The sequence below is a fragment of the Hordeum vulgare genome, chromosome 5H, assembly GCF_904849725.1.
Source record: "Hordeum vulgare subsp. vulgare chromosome 5H, MorexV3_pseudomolecules_assembly, whole genome shotgun sequence".
Lineage (NCBI taxonomy): Eukaryota > Viridiplantae > Streptophyta > Magnoliopsida > Poales > Poaceae > Hordeum > Hordeum vulgare.
In genome coordinates, this window is record NC_058522.1 from 143,148,775 (window position 1) to 143,157,578 (window position 8,804).

Below are 8,804 nucleotides of genomic sequence, written 5' to 3' on the forward strand. Positions count from 1 at the left end.
AGTTTGTGTGGTTCTCCTATTGGTTCGATAACCTCGGTTCTCACTGAGGGAAATACTTATCTCTACTATACTACATCTCCCCTACTCTTCGAGGGAAAACCCAACGCAATTTACAAGTAGCACGCTGGTCATGATATGGTAGTCTTAGCTACTCCCTCTGTACCGAAATATAAGATGTTTTATCGATTCTAGTGTAAATCTGGTGATGTTACAAGACTTCCCAAGTTTCCCAAAATGCCCCCACCTACCCACTCTCATCCACTCGCTGTCGAGATCTCACACCCTCTCATTCCCCTCCCTCGTCGCCTCCCCGCATAGTCGCCGGCCACCATAGCCCACCGTTCTTCCTCCCACAGCCCACCGCGTTCTTCCTCCCACGGCCCACCATGTGTGTCATCTCCTTCCTTTCCCACCACGTGCTTCCTCTCCAGCCTTTCCCACTCCAAGGTCAAAAAAAATTCCCGTCGGCCAAGCTGGTGTGGGCGCCGACATTAGATCTGGGCGACGGAGTGGTGCTGGACAAAGCAGAGCACTTCAGCGGGAGCTGCGGGCGCCCTTAGTTGGCATGCTCGTCTATGCGACGGCAGGGGTGGAGTACTTCAGCGGGATCCTCATCGAGACCAAGAAGCCGGCAAGCTGGGCAAGCAAGGACAGGGTGAAGGAGGCGTTGAAGCCGAGCCCGAGCAGCGACGGTGTCGAGTGGTACCTCTTGAGCTTGCGTTGGTTTTCCCTTGAAGAGAAAAGGGTGATGCAACGAAGTAGATAAGTATTTCCCTCAGTTTGTTGAGAACCAAGGTATCAATCCAGTAGGAGGAACAAGCAAGGCTCCAATAGTAGTACGTGCACAAATATCAAACACTTGCACCCAACGCTATAAAGGGGTCAATCCCTTCAAAGTTATTTGCAAGGATGAGATCTCATAGAGATAGATATAAAATATTGATAGATCTGAAAGTAAAACTAAAGTAAATAAATTGTAGAAAAGTATTTTTGGTATTTTTAGTTTATAGATCTAAAAATATAATATGGAAAATTGACCTGCGGGCCATAAGATTCACTAGAGGCTTCTCTCATAAAGGAAAATAATGCGGTGGGTTAACAAATTACTATCGAGCAATTGATAGAAAAGCGAATAATCATGAAGATATCTAAGGCAATGATTATGCATATAGGCATCACATCCGTATCAAGTAGACCGAAACGATTCTGCATCTACTACTATTACTCCACACACTGAAAAACTCCTGCCTGCATCTAGAGTATTAAGTTCATGAAGAACAGAGTATTGCATTAAGTAAGATGACATGATGTAGAGGGATAAACTCAAGCAATATGATGAAAACCCCATCTTTTTATCCTCGATGGCAACAATACAATACGTGCCTCTCTACCCCTACTGTTACTGGGTGAGGACACCGCAAGATTGAACCCAAACCAAAGCACTTCTCCCATTGCAAGAATTACTAATCTAGTTGGCCAAACCAAACCAATAATTTTAAGAGACTTGCAAAGATATGAAATCATGCATATAAGAATTCAGATGAGACTCAAATAATATTCATAGATAATCTGAACATAAACTCACAATTCATCGAATCTCGACAAACACACCGCAAAAGCGTATTACATCAGATAGATCTCCATGAAGGTCACGAAGAACATGGTATTGAAGATCAAAGAGAGAGAAGAAGCCATCTAGCTACTAGCTATGGACCCGTAGGTCTGTGGTGAACTATTCACGCTTCATCGGAGGGGCAATGGAGTTGATGTAGATGCCCTCCGTGATCAATTCCCTCTTCGGCAGATTATCGGAAAAGGCTGCCAGATTGGATCTCTCGGAAAGAGAGGCTCCCGGCGGTGTAAAAGTATTTTCATGGCTCTTTTTGGCGATACGGGAATATTTGGGAATTTATAGGACAAGAATTAGGGTTAGGAGACCTGCAGAAGGCCCACAAGCCAGGGGGCACAGCCACCCCGAGGGCGTGCCATGTAGGCTTGTGACCTCCCGGCAACTGCCTTTCCCCCTACTCCAAGTCTATTGCGTGTCTTCTCGTCCAAGAAAAATCGTTCCAGATATTTTATTCCGTTTAGACTCCGTTTAATATTCCTTATCTGCAATATTCAAAAACGTGAAAAAAAACAGAAACTGGCACTAGGATCTAGATTAATAGGTTAGTCCCAAAAATGATATAAAACAACATATAAAACATCCTAAACATATAATATAATAGCATGGAACAATAAAAAATATAGATACGTTGGAGACGTATCATCGAGATGGGCGCCGAACTGGGCGTCGTGCTGGGCGTCGAGTGATACGTCTCCATCGTATCTACTTTTCCAAACTCTTTTCTCCTTGTTTTGGACTCTAATTTGCATGATTTGAATGGAACTAACCTGGACTGACGCTGTTTTGAGCAGAATTGCCTTGGTGTTATTTTTGTGCAGAAATCAAAGTTCTCCAAACGTCCTGAAAATTTACGGGGAGCAGTTTTGGAAAATGAGAAAAATATATGCGCCAAGTTCCACCTCAGGGGGTGGGCCAGTGGGCCACAAGCCCCTGCACCGCCACCACCCCCCTGGTGGCGATGGGCAGGCTTGTGGGGCCCACACGGCCTTGCCGCCCCCAAGTCCAGCTCTATAAGATCCCTTTCGTCCCAGAAAAAATAAAAAAGAGAAGTTTTCGTCGCGTTTACGATACGGAGGCGCCGCCACCACCTGTTCTTCATCTGGAGGGCAGATCTGGAGTCCGTCTTGGGCTACGGAGAGGGAAAACCGTCACCATCGTCATCATCAACCATCTTCCCTCTCCAATTCCATGAAGCTCTTCGTCGTTCGTGAGTAATCTATTCATAGGCTCGCTGGGCGGTGATGAGTAGGATGAGATCTATCATGTAATCGAGTTAGTTTGGATGGGGATTGATCCCTAGTATCCACTATGTTCTGAGATTGATGTTGCTACTACTTTGCCATGCTTAATGCTTGTCACTAGGGCCCGAGTGCCATGATTTCAGATCTGAAATTATTATGTTGTCACCAATATATGTGTGTTTTAGATCCGATCTTGCAAGTTGTAGTTACCTACTATGTGTTATGATCCGGCAACCCCGGAGTGACAATAACCGGAACCACTCCCGGTGATGACCATAGTTTGAGGAGTTCATGTGTTCACCAAGTGCTAATGCGTTGGTCCGGTTCTTTATTAAAAGGAGAACCTTAATATCCCGTAGTTTCCTTTTGGACCCCGCTGCCACGGGAGGGATGGACAATAGATGTCATGCAAGTTCTTTTCCCAAAGCACGTATGACGACACACGGAATGCATGCCTACATCACATTGACAAACGGGAGCTAGCCACATATCTCTTCGTGTTATAGCTGTGGCATGATGAATATCATCCAAACAAATCACCGACCCATTGCCTACGAGTTTGTCCTACTGTTGTTGTTACTTGTCTTGCTCCGCTGCTGCTGCTACTAGTGTTGCTATTGATGTTACTTGTCTTGCTCTCGTGCTGCTGCTACTACTGTTGCTACTGCTGTTACTTGTCTTGCTCTGCTGCTGCTGCTACTACTGTTGCTACTGCTGTTACTTGTCTTGCTCTGCTGCTACGGTTGCTATTACTGTCGCTTGCTACTGTTGCTACTTGCTACTCATGTCACTACTGCTGTTCCTTGCCGCTGCTATTGCTCGTTACACTGTTGCTACCTGCTACAATTTTGGTTCACTCGCCGTTGACGGGAACTGATAACTTCCGTCAACGCGGGAACTTGGCGCCATTGATACAACCGTTAGGAATAGTATGTCGTCAACAGATCGTTTCTGACACCGTTGTTATCATACTACTTTGTTGTTACTATTGTGCTTGCAGATACTAATCTCTCAGGTGTGGTTGAATCTGACAAATTCAGCTGCTAATACTCGAGAGTATTCTCTCACCTCCTGACGGGCTTATCAACAAATTGGGTTGAATACTCCACCCTCGAAAACTGCTGCGAACCCACGCGTTTGTGGGCCATCAACAACATTCTTCTAGTTCCGTTGCTAGGGAGTGCAAGCAGCATTCTTCTGGTGCCGTTTCAAGGGAAAAGGTTTGTTATCATCAGCATTCGTCTAGCATTCGCCAGAGATTACAATCATCGAGCTGGGGACGAGTTGGCGGAGTTCCAGCGCACCGGCGGCACCCTCGGGGCGACCTCGACCGCTTCACCGGCTGCTTCCACCTCAGCGACCTCGCCCAGGTACCCCCCTACACACACATTCTCTTCAATTCCTTCCGTCTCTTACCCCCCTCCTCTCCAGATCTCTCGGTTTTGTCACATGTGTACTCTGCTATAGATTCTAGTATAGATATATTGCTTGATTTGGACTTGGTGATTGACCATGGACTCGTAAGTATATATGTTGCTGAGAGAGTGAGAGGTGCCATTTCCTATCCGATTTCATTGCCCTGGAATTGTGAACCCTTCTTCCCTTGTTAGGAACTCTACAAGGTAGGGCAAACACTCTGCACAAGAAACTAAGAAATCCTTGAGAGAATGGTTATCAATTCTGTTGATCTATAGCTTAGCCATGCTTGTAATCTGTTTCTGAGAGATAGCCTGATGAAAATATGGTAAAAGAATCTCTTGGTTAAATTTGCAACGAGCTAATGGATATTTGTACTCTTGCAGCAGTACTGTACTGTATTCATCTTATAGTAGTACTCCAACAATACTTACGGTAGTTTCTCTCCGTCTTCTTTCCATTTTAACTGAAACTTTAAATTTAACTGAAGCTTTAACTCGAAGTTAAAGTACTCTTCTCTCTTCTTACTCTCTTCTCTCTATCTCGAGTGTAGGATAGGATTAGTTTTATTGTGCTCTTCTCTATTCTTTCTCTATTGTCTCTAACTGGAAATTAAACATTTCTATTAATTAAATCTAAATTAAACAGTTTTAGTTCATTAAACTTAAATTAAATCTTTTCCGTTAATTAAACTTAGATTAAACATTTCTACTAATTAAATGTAAACTAAACCTTTTCCTCTCCTCTCTTATTCCACTCCACTCCTATCCTCTTCTATTTCACTCATTTCCTCTCATATTCCTCTCCTAGTCCTTTCCTCCTAAATACTCCACACAATCCTTTGCAAACATATGGAGTAAAAATGATCATACAAATGGAGTAAAACATGGATTATAATCATACTTTACACAATTTGGGTCTCATGACAACAAGCATCATGACAAGAAGCATTTCGAGTCTCATGACAACAAGCATCTCGGGTCTCGTGACAACAAGCCTCATGACAACAAGCATCTCAGGTCACATGACAACAAGCATCTCGGGCCTCATGACAACAAGCATCTCGGGTCTCATGACAACAAGCATCTCAGGTCTCATGACAACAAGCATCTCACGCCTCATGACAACAAGCATCTCGAGTCTCATGACAACAAGCGTCTTCCTTTACTAAACCTCTCCATTAGGCCTAAGTTGTGTAGGGCATTTGCATAAACCTCTTGAGGACATGATAGTCTGGGAGGTAGCTGTCACTGACTCTCAAGCATTTCTTTGTTCACATGGGGTATTTTATACCCATTACCCCCCCCCCACATGGTTCAAGCTCTCAATCATACAAGTCTATAGAGTTAGGAAAATTTTGTTCAACTTGTAAACCTCATAGCCTTCAAATTCCTCTAACACTCCATTAATAAGGTCTTGTAGCATTTTAGGGCTTAGAAAATCTGTCAGGGATTGCAATGAGTTGAAAAAACCAAGATCAAGCACATTCAAATCAGGATTGTTGGCAGGTTGTTGTATAACTATGATGTCAAGTCCAGTTTTGCAACAGCTTCTAAAAATTCTGGGTCATCGGGCGAAATATGAGGCTTAGCATTATCCTATTGTATATAGATGGTCTGTCGAGCATCACTTTCTGGCCAAACAGCTTGTATCGCTGGCAAGACCTTCTATCAAGAACTCTCTCATCACTTTTCTATCGATTTTTATTGACTCTGTCTCTATTGTACCTTTGGGCATATTGTCACTTTTCCTCTGAGGAGGAACTTCTTTTACAAATGGCCAATTGCCGATTTTTTTCAGAAAAGGTCACATTTCCTTCACTATACCACTGTGGCCTAACTAAGCCCGTCAAGAACAAAACCTTGCCAAACTGATAATAGGCATGTATAGGCCTTGTAGGCTCTTCCTCCCCATCCAACTGATAATAGGTTTTATTCTTCTTGGTCATCGTAAACCACTTCTCATCAATATGTACAACATTATGCACAGTCTTGAACTTAGGCCTTGCAGTTTTTGTTGTTGCCTCATCAAGCATTGACAAGCAAAATTTCATTCTATCCTTCTTATTCTTTTCCTTTTGAGCTAGCTTGACACAGTTTGTATGCCTCTTTATCAACTTCATTTTGAACTTCCTGTGGAGTGTGGTAGGGCTACATCCTCGTTGCCAGGCTAATGATCTGATAGTAGACCTCCTACTGAGTTATCGTGGGGATTTTCTCTAGGTTAATGTCCTTTGGTTTTCTTCGACATTTCCCTTTTTTGGCTGGAAACATCCACCTCGAAACCTTCTGAAATTTTCTTCATCGCCTTCTGCCAAACTCTTTGTATACCCCTCACCTCTACATTAAAAAATTGTGCAAGGTCTTTCTTATCCGTTCTCTTGAACTTTCCACCTCTAACCATACAATATGTGTGCAATGCCACATAAGCAACATATTTTTCTTGGTCACTGAGGGTTTTGCTCTTTCTAACTCCTTGCTCAAGAATTGCAACAAGAAACACAACATTGAAAAAAAATTAGTCCTACTCAAATTCTCAAATGATAAATTGATCAAATGATTAAATGGTCACATGATCAAATAATCAAATGTGCTACTATTACTGTTTATTTCTAGAAAGTGGAGTTATTGTTCATTTTCAGAAACTAGAGTTGTTCATTTCCAGAAACTTGCTAAATGACCCACTCTTACTGCTAAATGAGTATATTATGCTTACTCTTATCATCTTTGCGAGGATCATTGCCTCCGCTTATTTGCTCCATGTTGATATCATGTTCACTAGGATCATTGCCTCCCTGTGAGTCCTCCATGTTGATCTCATGTTCAACATGATCATTGCCTCCTTGTGAGTCCTCCATGTTGATCTCATTTTGACTGATATCATCTTCTTCGGGCGGAGTACAGTTGAGGTCAAATTCCATGTTGCTACTCTCTGTTGATTTCGATTGTCATGAACTCCTCCTACTGATACTCCCTATTGATTTTGATGAACTCGTGCTGCTACTCCATATCGCTACTTCTATGTCTCCCTATTGCTGCTATTGTTGCTATGTCTTGTTATTGCTCCTGATGTTGTTGATCTCGCTAAAATTTCTATTGCTATTGTTAAACTGTTTTCTGTCCAACTGTTGCTAAATTTTGATAAACACCCTGGTTGAGGCAACTGAGAGGGCAGAGGCAAAGGAGCTGCTGCTGCCGGCAGGTGGAGCGGATGCCGATGGCTGGTGGATGAGCTATTGTTGTTGTCTGGTGGAGGAGATGTTGGAGCTGATGCTGGCTGGTGGAGGAGCTTCTGGAGCTGCTGCTTGCTGGCGTACGAGCTGTTGCCGCTAGTTGCTAGAGAAGCTGCTGGTAGCTAGCAGACGAGCTGGGCAGAGGAGGTAGGGGCGGATGCAATTAGTGGATGCATATGCAATTGCAACATCATTCACAACAACATTTGAATTATCACTTTTGCTTACCACTCTATAGTTTCTAGTTGCACAGAAGCAGCTGGGGAGCTGGCGACCAAGTTGGGCTGCCATGCGAGGGACCAGGTGTCACACCCTGTTTTTCTACCACATTCTGTGTAATGCAAAAATCTGAGCTTGTTACAACTTTTTCAAGACTAATGATGTGAGTGCCATTATTATCACTGTATACTTGTGTGTGTGATCATGTGATGATAAAAACCCCATTTCACAACATTCAATTATTTCTAAAAACCTTTACTTGATTCTGATCAAAGCAAAAACCCTACTTTGAGTTGCACTACTTGTCCTTGGTGGCAAGATTGGTTTCTACTCAAAGATGGTGATCTGATTTTAACCTATCTTTACATTCCAAAACCACAAAAATAATTATTTTTATAATTGTTTTTCCTAATTTAATAGCATGTCCATTTTTGGGGCTAGAATTGGTATTCCTACATGGAAAAATACTTTTCTGCCTTAGAAAAATCTGATTAAATTTGGAGATAATCAGAAGGACATATATTTTCCATACATAAGATTTTAAACCCTATTTTATATTACAATTATTTGAATAAAACCTGGAAACCATTTCTGTCTGTTTTGACCTTTTGAAATATTTCCAAAGGAAATATTCTCAATAAAATCCCAGAAAATTCTAGAGGTATCCCTAAGCCATATTTGGTGTCCACATAAAGTTTCATCTTGATCCAAGGTGATTAAGGACCCTAAATAAACCTAAAATCCATTTTGTCCAGATTGAAGTTAGAGCAACTCTACATAGAAAAGTTTGTCCAATGATGCTAAAACTTTGCAGGGATGCCTAATACCTCAAATGAGGGTTCCACACCAAAAATGGGATTAGTGGGACTTAGTTTGCCCACACTCCCTTTGGAAGGGACAAATCTGGTCAAATTGGAGTGTTTTCAAGTTTACAAAGCTAAACTTGTCCAAAGGAGCTCACACTTGGTGAAACCCCATGTTTTAGCACCAAACCCAAACCTGTTTAGTTGCACCACCAGTGGTGGGGTGCAACCCCCCTCAAACCACTGTCGGGCACCTTCTGACA